The following is a 14,058-nucleotide window of genomic DNA, read 5'->3' as shown; positions in this document are numbered from 1 at the left end:
TGAGGACATGGTCATAATGTTCACTACTATGTGTGTGATAAGGTTGACCATACATATCGACATTGCTGGCATTTCCCAGATTGGTGTCCTTCATTTCTTAGGTGGAGATTTTGGTGTCAATAACATTTTATTGGTGTTGTTGCAATAGAAAGCCACGACATAAAGATTCTTCTGAGAAATAATGAATCATATAAATAGCGAGGGGTCCTTATGCAAATAAGTTAGTGACCCTTTTATCCTTCTTTCAAAAATACTATCAAGGGGTTTACTTGGCATAAATTCATCTAATATTCATTTTCCAAATTTGTTTTTATAATAAAAGGTCCCCTATTATCCTTTTTGTATTAATTGATATAGATTTAAATTTATCTTCTATTGCTTGGTTTATTACCTCATGTTGCTATCTATAATTGTGTTATGCAACAAAGGTAGTCTTCATTTTTTATAGCAATTGTTGTACACATACATGTGTATAGATGAAATCTAATTGTGTATATAGATGATCTTGAGCTTGCATTCCAATTATTCTGGTGGTGTTGAGTCAAGCTTTTGATTTTATCCTTGATATGAATTAGTTGTAGTATAATCATGCCAAGTGTGACTTTAAAAGCTTTTCCCCCTTGTCTCATACTTCCTCATCTATTGCAAATATGATTTTAGGTATCAAAATATACTTATTATTTAATCTTTTTGAATATTCTCTGTTTATTACTATAAAATTAGGAGGTTGGTACTGTTGGTTCTCTTTATTAATCTTCACCTAAGCTAGTTGAGAAACTAAGGCATATCAACTTACACTTGCTGATGTTGGGAACCCTCACAAAATTGAGTTTAGTCCTTTAAAATCTCTATATAATAACTTAAAGTGTTTGCCACCTTCACTATTATAACCCATATGCTATTTATTATAAGTTTCTAGATTTGCTAGTGAGGTATATTTATAGAATGTAGAGAGTGTCTTAAGTAGTATGGTGTTATTCCTACTTTCTAATTCATTATCTAATGCCATTCAATATTTAGTAAATTTTCAAATTTATTCTTAAAAATTAACTCTTAAGACTAGGGTAAAGCCCAAAGCAAGCTTTAATGTAGAGGGGGCAGAGGGGATTCTAAGTGTATAATAAGGATAGTAGTAAAACAAATAACCAATAATCTAATACATTATTTTACTTCCTACTAGGCTGTTACTTCTTCTTTTATGTTCAACTTGTGTTTAATCCAAAGTTCTATACTACTCTAGTTAGTGTAGCCACCAGTATGCCAATATTATACCATACTTCATCTAATACTATTTTGCATGTAAGAGTTGAATATAGGGAGCTGATGGTTATAGATAATTTGGGTGTGTATTATACCCTTGTTTTATAGTGCAATATGCTTGGAGTTTAAATCTAAATTCATATACACTATATCATCTTTTCTTCTATTCCTCTCATTTTTGTTCTATTTTGTTTTTTACTTCCATCACTTTTGTCTTCTTATTACTTTCTATTATATTTCTTTCTTGACCTTTTATTCCCTCTTTAGATACTTTAGGCAACTTTTGTGTTGTAGCAATTGACTAGCTCAAAAAAAAGTATATAGATCTACGTTGGTGAACTAACGACTTCGCCCCAGACAATCCAAGAGATCAGCAGTGTGAGGAAGAGGGTATATACCAAGGATCATCACTTCGTTTTAATGGACAATAGTCGATGCAGAAACAAATACTCCCATTAGGCTTTGTTACAAGATGAGGTTCACATGCCCAAGGACTCCGTGACTTCCAAATAACACCCTTTTCCAACATCTTCTTGACCTTTGCACGTAAAATCTTGATCTCTTTGAGTGACCGACAACAAACAGGAACCTTGATTGGAAAAGCATCCCTGGTTAGAATGGCAATTTTGGCCGCAGACGATAGGTCAAATTCAAAGAGATCAAAATACTCCTTCATGAGCTAGTCAACCGTTGCAACACAAAGATTGTCGAAGGGATCGGAAAAAGGAAGAGCAAAACAAGACGGAAATATAGGAGGAAATAGTGGGGGGACAAAAGTAATGGAAGCAAAAGTAGAAGTAGAGGGATGAAGAGGTACGAAAGTGAGAGGAATGGTAGGGGGATAAGCCTTAAAGTCACATTTGGCATGATTGCACTACAACCAATCCATACTAAGGATAAGGTCAAAAGTTTGACTCGACTCCATCTACATATAAGCAACTAAAGATAACAATTCGAGAGATGATCCATAGAGTTCAAATATAGAGGGAAAGGGCCCATGAACAAGAGTGCACCCCTTTTTTCAATTGATTAAGGGTCTTGGGATATTTGGGGTTAAGCGTCCTTAAGTTTGAATAATACTAGGCTGAGTGACCTCTTAGGAAGTTCAAATTCAAAAACTTATATTTGGTATTATAGAGGTTTCAAGTCCGACTCTATTGGTTCACTAGAGGAATCACACCACATGTTAATTGACATCTGGCAGGTCCAATTTGCTCCCGCTGAGCTCAACCCGAGGGGTAGGGTGTCAAGAGAGCGGGGCTCTTAGGAGAGCTACAGCTCTTAGCTTCCATTCATAAGGGCATGAACTTGTAAAGAAGCATGGTGGATTGTAAACAACTAAAGAAAATGATTCAAGAGACGATTCATAGGGTTCAAATATACCGGGATATTTAGGGTTAGCATCCTTGGGTTTGAATAATACTAGGACCTCCTAGAAAGACCAAATTCAAGAGCTTATACTGCAATGATTGCAACTCAAACTCAAGATCACCCACACTCACAATCAGGTCTGCTTCATCTAGTGCATATACATGTGTACGGCCATTGCCATAAAGAATGAAAACTGATTCTGCCACACGACACAAGTGTAGACGACAACGTGTGGCAACAGGTCAAGTAATAAAAGATAAACTCAAATCTATATCAACCAATACGGAGAGAATAATAGGAGATCTCTTATTATAAAAACGAGCGTCGAAAGTAAACACTGGATGAATTGGTGCCACGACCATGACCTCACCCTTGTTCTTGAACTCGAGCAGTAGCAATATCAATTTCTATTGGAACAAGACCATCACCCATAAGAAGTGGAGCTGAAAGACAGGCAGCGAGAAGTGGAAGAGGCAACATCTAATAACGTTGTGCCAAGCGAAGAGCATCGTCAAAGGTGGTAGGAGCAAGTACAAGTCCAACAAAATCTTGATGAAGTGCTGGCCACAACATTTCTAGCTTGATCTGCTCTGACATATTTGGCTCTACACGAAGCAAAAGACTTCGGAAACGAATGCCAAATTACATCACCGATTCAAATAGCCCTTGGCAAAGACGATGCAATTGTTGGAAGGCATCATCACAATCGTTGGAATATCCAAATGTGTGTTTGAAGACATCCGGGAGAACACTCTAATCCCCATGAGTGGCTGCACTCAAACCATTGTACCACTGCAACGCTGTCCCTTGGAGATACATGGGAAACTCGCACAAACATCGAGCATCATCCCAAGAATGATATGTGGCAATCACCGTGAAGTGATCAAACCAATGGTACATATCATCCCCAAGATTCCCACGAAACAACTCCAGCCAAACACGAGGATTGGCACCATGAGCAAAAGGAGTTGTACCACATACCATATCATGAATGTGACTTCGGGTATCAAAAGATACTTGTCAACTAGTCCTTATAGACACTCTTCTTTTACTGCCATGATGGCAGAAGGTCGGTACAGTTGGTTCCCTTTATCGTTCCCACTTGAGTTAGTTGAGAAACTAGTCAATGACCATGTGTAAGCGACTAATTTTTCCATTTTACTTTAGTCACTTAACCACACCTCTGACCACTTGGAGGAGTCTCATTGACCACCTCCATAAGTCCAACTCAGGACTTGGGGCTTGCTAGCCCCGAGAATGGCATCCATGCCACTCAACCTTAGCACTTGGTCCAAGTGCTCCACGTGTCCGATCCCATGATCGACAACCCAAGGTATCACCGACGTACCGGCCCGTTACGCTAAGGCCATGCCCATTTAACTTGGTCACACTGGTGGTCCAACACCACTTGCATCACCGTCTTGGCCCTCCAAGACTAGGCAACCCATCCGTGAGTGGTCATCTCAGATCCACTCCTTAGCATCCTTAGGATGCCCACCAACAAGGGGAATAGCCTTCCCCAATATCCCTCTGTCAGTCCCCACTAAGTCCCTTTCTGCCCCTGGCCGTGTTTGCCAACACTGCCACTAGATCGAGACCCACAGGCCCGACCTCTAAGTCCCACGGTCCTCTGGGACTTCCTCACCACACGACTGTGTCCTTGGTCACTACCCCAGAGGATTGCTCCTCTTCCTTTCCACAGTCTGGGCCTTTGGGACAACATTTTGGAACACCGTGGCCTTACGCAAGTCACCTGGGTACTCTCCTCGCCTTCTGCCCTTGGGTGCTCTAGCCATGGGCTTAGAGCGGGTTTCGTTGAGCCACACCAGGTATCCAAGTAGGTAGTGCCACCCACACTTGGACTGGGAGCATCGGCCAGTCGATCTCCCGGGGGAACTAGAGCCGGCTCTTGAACACTTCACCAAGCTACCCCGCTTGTCGGTCTGTGTTCACTCTAGTCTTGGACTTCCCAGTGGGCAGCTCATCACCCAACACTGGGTCTGGCCTTCCTGGGCCAAATTGGCCTTTCCTGGCCAAACTGGCTCCACTGCAGTCCTCCCCCTTACTATACTTTTGGAGCTCACCAAACCCCCCAGGGTCTGGGAGACGAACGCTTTGGGCTTTCACCCTCTCAGGCTCTGGACTCGGACTCGGACTCGGACTCGGACTCGGACTCGGACTCGGATTCGGACTCGGACTCGGGCTCGGGCTCGGCCTCGGCCTCGGTCTCGGTCTCGGTCCCGATCTCGGTCTCGGTCTCGGTCTCGGTCCCGGTCTCGGTCTCGACTTCGGACTCCATCTTGGACTCCATCTCGGACTCCATCTCGGACTCCATCTCGGGTCCATCTCGGGTCCATCTCGAACTCCATCTCGGACTCCATCTCGGACTCCATCTCGGACTCCATCTCGGACTCCATCTCGGGTCCATCTCGGGTCCACCTCGGACTCCACTTCGGGATCCATCTCGGGTCCACCTCGGACTCCACTTCGGACTCCACTTCGGACTCCATCTCGGACTCCATCTCGGGTCCATCTCGGACTCCATCTCGGACTCCATCTCGGGTCCATCTCGGACTCCACTTCGGACTTCAACTCGGGTCCATCTCGGACTCCACTTTGGACTCCATCTCGGACACTCCCACGTGTCATGTGTTGGTCCTTTTGGGTCCCTTTTTGGAGCCTCGCCTTTTGCTCGCTTTGTGCTCGTTCCTCGAGCACTTCGTTGGGAGTTCCACTCCTGCTCTTGACTTTTCAAGTCGGAGCTTTTGGTCCAAACGTGTTACGCTCGTTTGGCTCTCGCTTCGGCCACTACCATGTGGCGCCCTTCCGGCTCCACTTTGGGGCCTAGGGATTTTGTGTCTCACAACTCCACCACCCATAGACGAAGTTCGATGTCCTCATCGAACGGTAAACCATTTTGTAAAGTAACACTCGCATGTGTTACCATTTCCATCCTCGGCACCTAGCCAATATTTGTCAATGGTTTGACATTGAAGGCTCACCATGCCTTCTCCACATTCGTCAATGGTTTGACATTGAAGGCTCACCATGCCTTCTCCACATTCGTCAATGGTTCGACACCAAAGGCTCACCATGCCTTGCCCATCCTCTAAGGAGGATAGTCTCTCCAGCTTAGAGACTCACTTGACCACCTGGGGTGGTTTGCTCTTTTTTTATTGGTTCAGTTCTCGCTAAACCTCTTAGAGACCCTTCTCTAAGTCAATCCCACTACTCCTTGAGTAGTCTCAATTTCCATCTATTGAATGTTTGCACCTTGGAACTTTTACTCTTTTGACTTTTGGAAGTCAATTTCCTAGGTGTCTCCAACACCTTGCATTGCACAGATTGTGCAACTCCACTTCCCTATCCTAGGAAGTTCATTACTTGAGGGCACCATCATCCTCTCTTCTATTTCGTGCCACCTTGGGCACTAAGTTCCATTTATCACACTTTGTGCTAGGGTTGTCCATTGCCCTATCATTTGGCTACCTTACCGCTCCCTCCCTTGGAGCTTCCACTTTCGCCAAATCGGAGCATTTCGGAATCCCTCCTTGGAAACACACTTCCTTTCCCGCAACTTGTTAGCGTCCAACACATTAGTGTTCCTCGCCTAACTTTGTCACTTGGATTCCTTCCCAGGGATTCCACGGCCCTATCTTGGCCACTCATTTTTTGCTCCTATCCGTCGATTGTTGCACCAAGCAACATCGAATCTCTACCTCCCTCCTTGAGGTATTGTTTCGGTTCCATAGCAAAGACTCTTCTTTGCCAAGTCCGGAGGATGTTCACCCCTAGTACGTCTCTTTAGCATCTTCTGCTATGGGTTCTATCCACAGCCCAACTTCGTGACCCTCCCATGGGTCTTTTATAGAGACTACTTTCCTCGGACTCACTATGCCATTGCACGGACATAGTTTATTTCCCTTAGGTGCTCTTCCCACTTGGTCATCACGACCAAGCCACACCACTTTAAACAGTTCAATTTCAACATTTTGAACCAGGAACTTCATTCCTTAGCCAACCAAGGACCTTGTCCTTATCTAGCTATAAGATCACCTAGTGATCTCACCTTGGCACCTTAACAGAGTTGCCAAGAGGTACTTGGTTTTCTAGACCTCCAAGTTGTTGACTATAACCCCGGGGGCATCCCCCACACTTGGCGGTGCACCCAAGCTAGCCCTTACGGCCAAGGGTTCATAGCAACTGAGATTAGGTGTCCCCATCTCACTCACCACGACCTTGGTGCCACTTGCACCAAAGTGTTCAAGTTAGATATGCTGAGCTTTCACACTAAGCAATCTAACCGTGCATCACAACTCCGAGGCATCCCTCGCTTGGCGGTGTGCCCAAACCAGTCTCCCCACTGAGAGTCCATGACCACCGAAATATGAGTGTCCTCATATTCCAAACCATCACCACGCCCTAGTGATTTGGGACTCGAACCCAAGCACTAGAGGGTCGGGACTCGAACCCAACCTCCGTATATGCATCTACGGACGGCATCACACAAGATGCCTGGCGTGACTCCCCACGCCGGTGCACCAACTTATTTTTAAAGCGCACTATAGATCACTGCTTAGGAACCTAGTTCCTTCACACTGCCAAGTCCTCTCACTTGACATGTTTGTGATCATGCATGGACTCCTCCATGCTCGGCCCCATGGCCCACCCTTTTTGAAGTTATCACCTTCAACTAGGGTATTTGTTCCCCCGACGTGCCAATCTCGCTTGGCAAGTCCTCTGACCACTGTAACATGGTTCCTGCATAAGCGTGAAAGTCCTTGACCATCGACTTTCGTTCAAAGCCCTCTCTTTGAACACTCGGGAACTACTTCCCTAACCTTGATAGCCTTGCCTCATGGCAAGCTTCAAGACCACGCTTCTGCTGCGCCACTCTGATTTCGCGCGTTCCATGAACCATTTACACTTGGCCTTTCTAGGTACTAAGCTACCTAGAATCGTCTTTGGGAACCTTGAAGGAACTCTGTCCCTCAGCTTGCTAAGGCCTCCCTTTTTGCAAGCCTTCAAAATGCCACATAGTCTAACATGGATAATTCCATATTTTAGACTTTCCATGGCATCACGGTTGCTAGCGGCAACACCCTCGAGCCCCCACTTGATTCTCCACTCCCAGCTGGCATAACCAACCTTGGTTATGCCCTTTGATTCCTATGGTTCGGTTCTATCCCCTTACTTCTTGCTTTTTGGCTTCACACCTTTCCTTTGGTCATTCTCCTCTAGACCAGGAGGATAGCTTTGCACTTTCTATCACGCTTTAGCAAGTATTCTTAGGGATGAACCTACCCCATAGCCTAGGGAGTGGTTCCTCAATCCGGGTATGCTCACTTTATAATCCCACACACTGGGATTACATTGTTGCTTATGGGCCTTTACATGCCCATCACTAGCCTTGCCAAAATTCCATTTTTGGCTTTGTCCAACTCGGGTAGACAGTCCTCTCCTGTCTCCGCAACCTTGGACATTTGGATAGCACCTTCTATCCATCATTCGCTAGGGACTTAGTCCCTTGGGCTTTATCCCTTGCCCTCGCGACATCAAACACCACCTTCTGGTGTTCTAGAGTGTTTGGGTGTCCCAATGATGGCTTTCTTGACAATGAGTATTTCCTTTTATGACATTGACTTACTATATCACAACACAAGCAACTTATCCCCTGTAAGGGTATATCCAACTTCCTTATGCTATTAAGAAGTCTTGGGTAGCTACCTTCTACCCGTTTAACCAGTTACTTTGCACCTCTTGCTTAGTTGCCTCATAGTTGTCAAGTCCTACAACTCATTGCTTGGTGCTTTCACACCTCCATCATTATCTGGGTCACCACACTCCAACTGCATGCTCTGCAGCTTAGGCTATGCCATTCCCATTTCCATTGGGATTCCTTTGGCAAGGGGTTCTCATGAACCCACCAACATAGCCTCAAGGTATCACACCTTGGCACATTTGGTGTCTCCACACCATCGGCTCTACGAGCCTACCTCTATGACATTTCCCCTTTCGTGTCTAAGTCTTTGCCTAGACCAACACTGCTCTTTCTCATGCCAACCATCCGTTAGCACTGCCCCATAGGGGTCACACACAACTTTATGTCAAAGTTGTTTTCTTCTGGGAACACCTTTCCCATAACTTTAGCATGGCACATTTTGCCATCGATGAGATACCCTCTGTTCTCATCCTTGGATCCTATGATCCCCCCCCATCTTTTGTGGGGTACAACACACCTCAGTCCAAATGCTTCCATCAGTCCTTTTAGGACCATCCCTTGACTCTACTTGAGTTATCCAGCAGTTTTGGACTTGGTTAATCCACAGACCCGTAAGGTCCTATTTGTGAGGCACTAGCTCACTGGAATACACTTCTTGCATTCCTGTCCTACTCAAAAGGACTATTTTCACAAGTGTTACTCCGACACTTGATTTTGTTCTCTGGGGGCAACCTTTGCCCCTTAGGACTACTTGTCCATGCGATGAGAATACCACTCATCTTTAAGTACACCCCCCAACTCCTTGGGTTGTTCCAGCATTTATTAAAGGTAGCCCCGGCTACCATTTCAAGGACTTGAGTCCTCTTCCGTATTTGACCTTCCACGGTCATTACCTTTGGTCTCACATTCATAAGCACCAACCTCAACTATATGAGGATAATCTTGTGACTCCTTTATTGTTTTGGAGTCTCTATCTTTCCCGTGATCCCAACTTTAGTTGTTTACCACAACAACCTTAGCCAATTTGCTGAGACAAATGCTCATCCGGATCACATCCTCAACTCAATGAGGAAAACCTTACACTGTTCCCAAGATCCCAAAGTCGTTCCATTATTGGCCCTTTTCTATCCACCACCTCGTCTACAAGTTCACACATGAACTGTAATGGAGAGCCATGTCTTCCCGACTTGCTACTCCTCAAGGATAGGCTCACTCCTCGGACCTTCCGATGCCAACACTAGTGGTGATATACTTGAGCACCAATAAAAGTCGGACTAAGGAACGGCTCCGATACCAAATTGTAAGCGACTAATTTTTCCATTTTACTTTAGTCACTTAACCACACCTCTGACCACTTGGAGGAGTCTCATTGACCACCTCCATAAGTCCAACTCAGGACTTGGGGCTTGCTAGCCCCGAGAATGGCATCCATGCCACTCAACCTTAGCACTTGGTCCAAGTGCTCCACGTGTCCGATCCCATGATCGACAACCCAAGGTATCACCGACGTACCGGCCCGTTACGCTAAGGCCATGCCCATTTAACTTGGTCACACTGGTGGTCCAACACCACTTGCATCACCGTCTTGGCCCTCCAAGACTAGGCAACCCATCCGTGAGTGGTCATCTCAGATCCACTCCTTAGCATCCTTAGGATGCCCACCAACAAGGGGAATAGCCTTCCCCAATATCCCTCTGTCAGTCCCCACTAAGTCCCTTTCTGCCCCTGGCCGTGTTTGCCAACACTGCCACTAGATCGAGACCCACAGGCCCGACCTCTAAGTCCCACGGTCCTCTGGGACTTCCTCACCACACGACTGTGTCCTTGGTCACTACCCCAGAGGATTGCTCCTCTTCCTTTCCACAGTCTGGGCCTTTGGGACAACATTTTGGAACACCGTGGCCTTACGCAAGTCACCTGGGTACTCTCCTCGCCTTCTGCCCTTGGGTGCTCTAGCCATGGGCTTAGAGCGGGTTTCGTTGAGCCACACCAGGTATCCAAGTAGGTAGTGCCACCCACACTTGGACTGGGAGCATCGGCCAGTCGATCTCCCGGGGGAACTAGAGCCGGCTCTTGAACACTTCACCAAGCTACCCCGCTTGTCGGTCTGTGTTCACTCTAGTCTTGGACTTCCCAGTGGGCAGCTCATCACCCAACACTGGGTCTGGCCTTCCTGGGCCAAATTGGCCTTTCCTGGCCAAACTGGCTCCACTGCAGTCCTCCCCCTTACTATACTTTTGGAGCTCACCAAACCCCCCAGGGTCTGGGAGACGAACGCTTTGGGCTTTCACCCTCTCAGGCTCTGGACTCGGACTCGGACTCGGACTCGGACTCGGACTCGGACTCGGATTCGGACTCGGACTCGGGCTCGGGCTCGGCCTCGGCCTCGGTCTCGGTCTCGGTCCCGATCTCGGTCTCGGTCTCGGTCTCGGTCCCGGTCTCGGTCTCGACTTCGGACTCCATCTTGGACTCCATCTCGGACTCCATCTCGGACTCCATCTCGGGTCCATCTCGGGTCCATCTCGAACTCCATCTCGGACTCCATCTCGGGTCCATCTCGGACTCCATCTCGGACTCCATTTCGGGTCCATCTCGGGTCCACCTCGGACTCCATCTCGGACTCCATCTCGGACTCCATTTCGGGTCCATCTCGGGTCCACCTCGGACTCCATCTCGGACTCCATCTCGGACTCCATCTCGGGTCCATCTCGGACTCCACTTCGGACTCCAACTCGGGTCCATCTCGGGTCCACCTCGGACTCCACTTCGGACTCCATCTCGGGTCCATCTCGGGTCCACCTCGGACTCCACTTCGGACTCCATCTCGGACTCCATCTCGGGTCCATCTCGGACTCCACTTCGGACTTCAACTCGGGTCCATCTCGGACTCCACTTTGGACTCCATCTCGGACACTCCCACGTGTCATGTGTTGGTCCTTTTGGGTCCCTTTTTGGAGCCTCGCCTTTTGCTCGCTTTGTGCTCGTTCCTCGAGCACTTCGTTGGGAGTTCCACTCCTGCTCTTGACTTTTCAAGTCGGAGCTTTTGGTCCAAACGTGTTACGCTCGTTTGGCTCTCGCTTCGGCCACTACCATGTGGCGCCCTTCCGGCTCCACTTTGGGGCCTAGGGATTTTGTGTCTCACACCATGTACTTAAATCGGATAAACATAAGGTTGGAACCCTATATGTTTCTTGCTGAGCATACTTGGCCTGGTTTGAGAAACTCCTATCATTGTTTTGCACTTGCTAATATCAAGAACCCTCGCATATTGAGATTAATCCCTCAATATCGTTGGATGATAGCTTACCGTGTTTGCCAAACACCCTTGTTATCATGCTCCCTGTGTTAGTCTCATTTCAGTCCTAAATGCTATTTATGGAAAATGTTTAGATTCGCCCATTTGGCATATCTACAGAATGTAGAGATTGGCTTGAACACAATGGTGTTCGCCCTGTGTCCAAATTCGCAATCTAAGGACATTCTGTATTTAATAAGTTTCAAACTTATCCCAGAGACTAACTCCTGGTAATAAGGGAGCCTTGGGGTGAAAGCCCAAAGCTTTCACCCTAAGGTGAGCGTGTGTCTTGAGAAGGGGGGGGGGGGGGTGTGGTGTGTGTAGGGGGTTCCAAATGTACAGTAGGGATAGTGGTTGGAATGCATATGCGACAACCTGAGACATTAGTTTGGCTTTTGCTGGGCCGTGTTGCTCCTTGTTCTGCATCTAGCTTGGGTCTAAGCCCAAGCTCCACGCTGCTTTAGTCGGTGGGGTACCCTCCTCCTCGCGTTAGGCCTTTGGTATGCCAAAATTGTGCCAGGCTCCATCTGACACCATTTTGCGTGCAAGTGCTGGATATGGGGAGTTAGTGCTCGTGGGATTATATCGGACCCTCGTTTCGTAGAGCAATGGGCTTAGAGTTCAACTCCAAATTCATATGCGCTACAGTGAACGCTGCCATCAACTGAATTTAGTTGTTCAATTGCAAGCATATAGCATCAAACAATTGTACCAACTGTTGCTCTAGAGTCAAAAGAGGAAATTGCTAATCTATCATGAAGATGAACGAAAAGGAAAGAGCAAAAGAAAAGAAATGACAAAAAGCTAAAAGGAAATGGAGATTTAGACAATGCAAAAAAACTAGATTTAAACCAAAATCTTGAAAGGAAAGAACAAAAGAAAGGAAATAGAAAAAACTAGATCTAAATGATGCAAAAGCTAAATCTAAACCAAAATCCCAAATCTAAGTACTTCTCAGGGACAATCAAAAGTGCCTCTTAACTCCACCAATGTGAGTGTATGGAATATGGAAAGAGAATATAGAAAATATACATATCAATTAGCCTAAAAACGCTAACTTATATACAAGAGCGAGTGGTCCAAATTGAAACCAATCTGACGGCTACCAAAATCCCACTATGCTAATATTAGTATACGGCATCATAATTGTACACTTGGCCTTCACAGCTAATATTTCTTTAGTAATATATTATATATAATATATAATATATTACTATTTTAGAAGTTTACTAATTATTAGTTGACTTGATTAAATAATGAAGTCATTATAAATAAAACTTACACCTTACAGATAAGTAAGGAATGGCTAAATTCATATTATTTGCTGTGTTTTCTTTAAATTTTAATTTTTGTTTATCTATACAATTTGAGCATGCTAATTCTCTTGCAATCTCAATTCCTACAACAAGATTCATAATAAACAGAATTCAAGAAATAACTAGAGAAATGTTTTATGATAGAGAAAGATATGAACGTGGTGTAAGATATAGTTCAATCTTTCCAATAACTTATAATCAAAGAGGATTGCTTACAATTTATATTCATAACCATAATCATGGAATAGCTGGTGGAACTTGTACTGCAAACCCAAGTAATATAAATACTGTATTTGGGCGCACTGCAATAATTGCTTTAGATAGTATTATGACAAATTCAATATTATTACTAGAAACATATTGTCCAAGCTATTTTAAAGCAAGTACAGTTGGATATGCAATAGAATTTCTAATTAAAGATAGGCTATATGATAATAGTTATGAAAGTAATGTTGTTATAGTTTCAAATACTTATTCTTTATATGATGAAGATATATATTGTAATTCAATAATTACAACCACATTATTTAGTTGGTGGCCTCATAATATACTTGAGGCAGAACAATCATTATATTCTCCAGATCATAATTTTAAGTTAACAATGCAAAAAGACTGTAACTTAGTTCTTTATTATGGCAATAATCCAAAATGGACATCTAATACATATAAAAAAGGATTAAATTGTCATCTCATATTGCAACACGATGGAAATCTTGTAATTTATAATAGTTTAGAGAGTGTTTGGCATAGTAACACTTATTGTGGAGTTGAAGAATGTTTAAGACCATCATTCTTATCTATGCAGAATGACTGTAATTTAGTGCTTTACACTATACCTTCGTCTAGGAATGATCATGTAGCTCCTTCATGGTCTTCAAGTTCAATCAATTGTATTTAAATCTTGATACACTTTTAAATTTGAATAAAATCTATAATGTACACGACACACGACACAATGGTACTACAAGGCTTCTAGAGATGCCCAATGAGAGAACTGGCAGCTTGAAAGACAATCATCTCCATGGTCATATCCACACGCACAGCACGGAAGAAACTATGGAGCTCATCTATTTTGATGCCAAGCAAAAACATGA

This window comes from Selaginella moellendorffii, unplaced genomic scaffold (genome assembly GCF_000143415.4).
Source record: "Selaginella moellendorffii unplaced genomic scaffold, v1.0 SELMOscaffold_51, whole genome shotgun sequence".
NCBI lineage: Eukaryota > Viridiplantae > Streptophyta > Lycopodiopsida > Selaginellales > Selaginellaceae > Selaginella > Selaginella moellendorffii.
Note: the sequence above shows the minus strand (reverse complement) of the source record.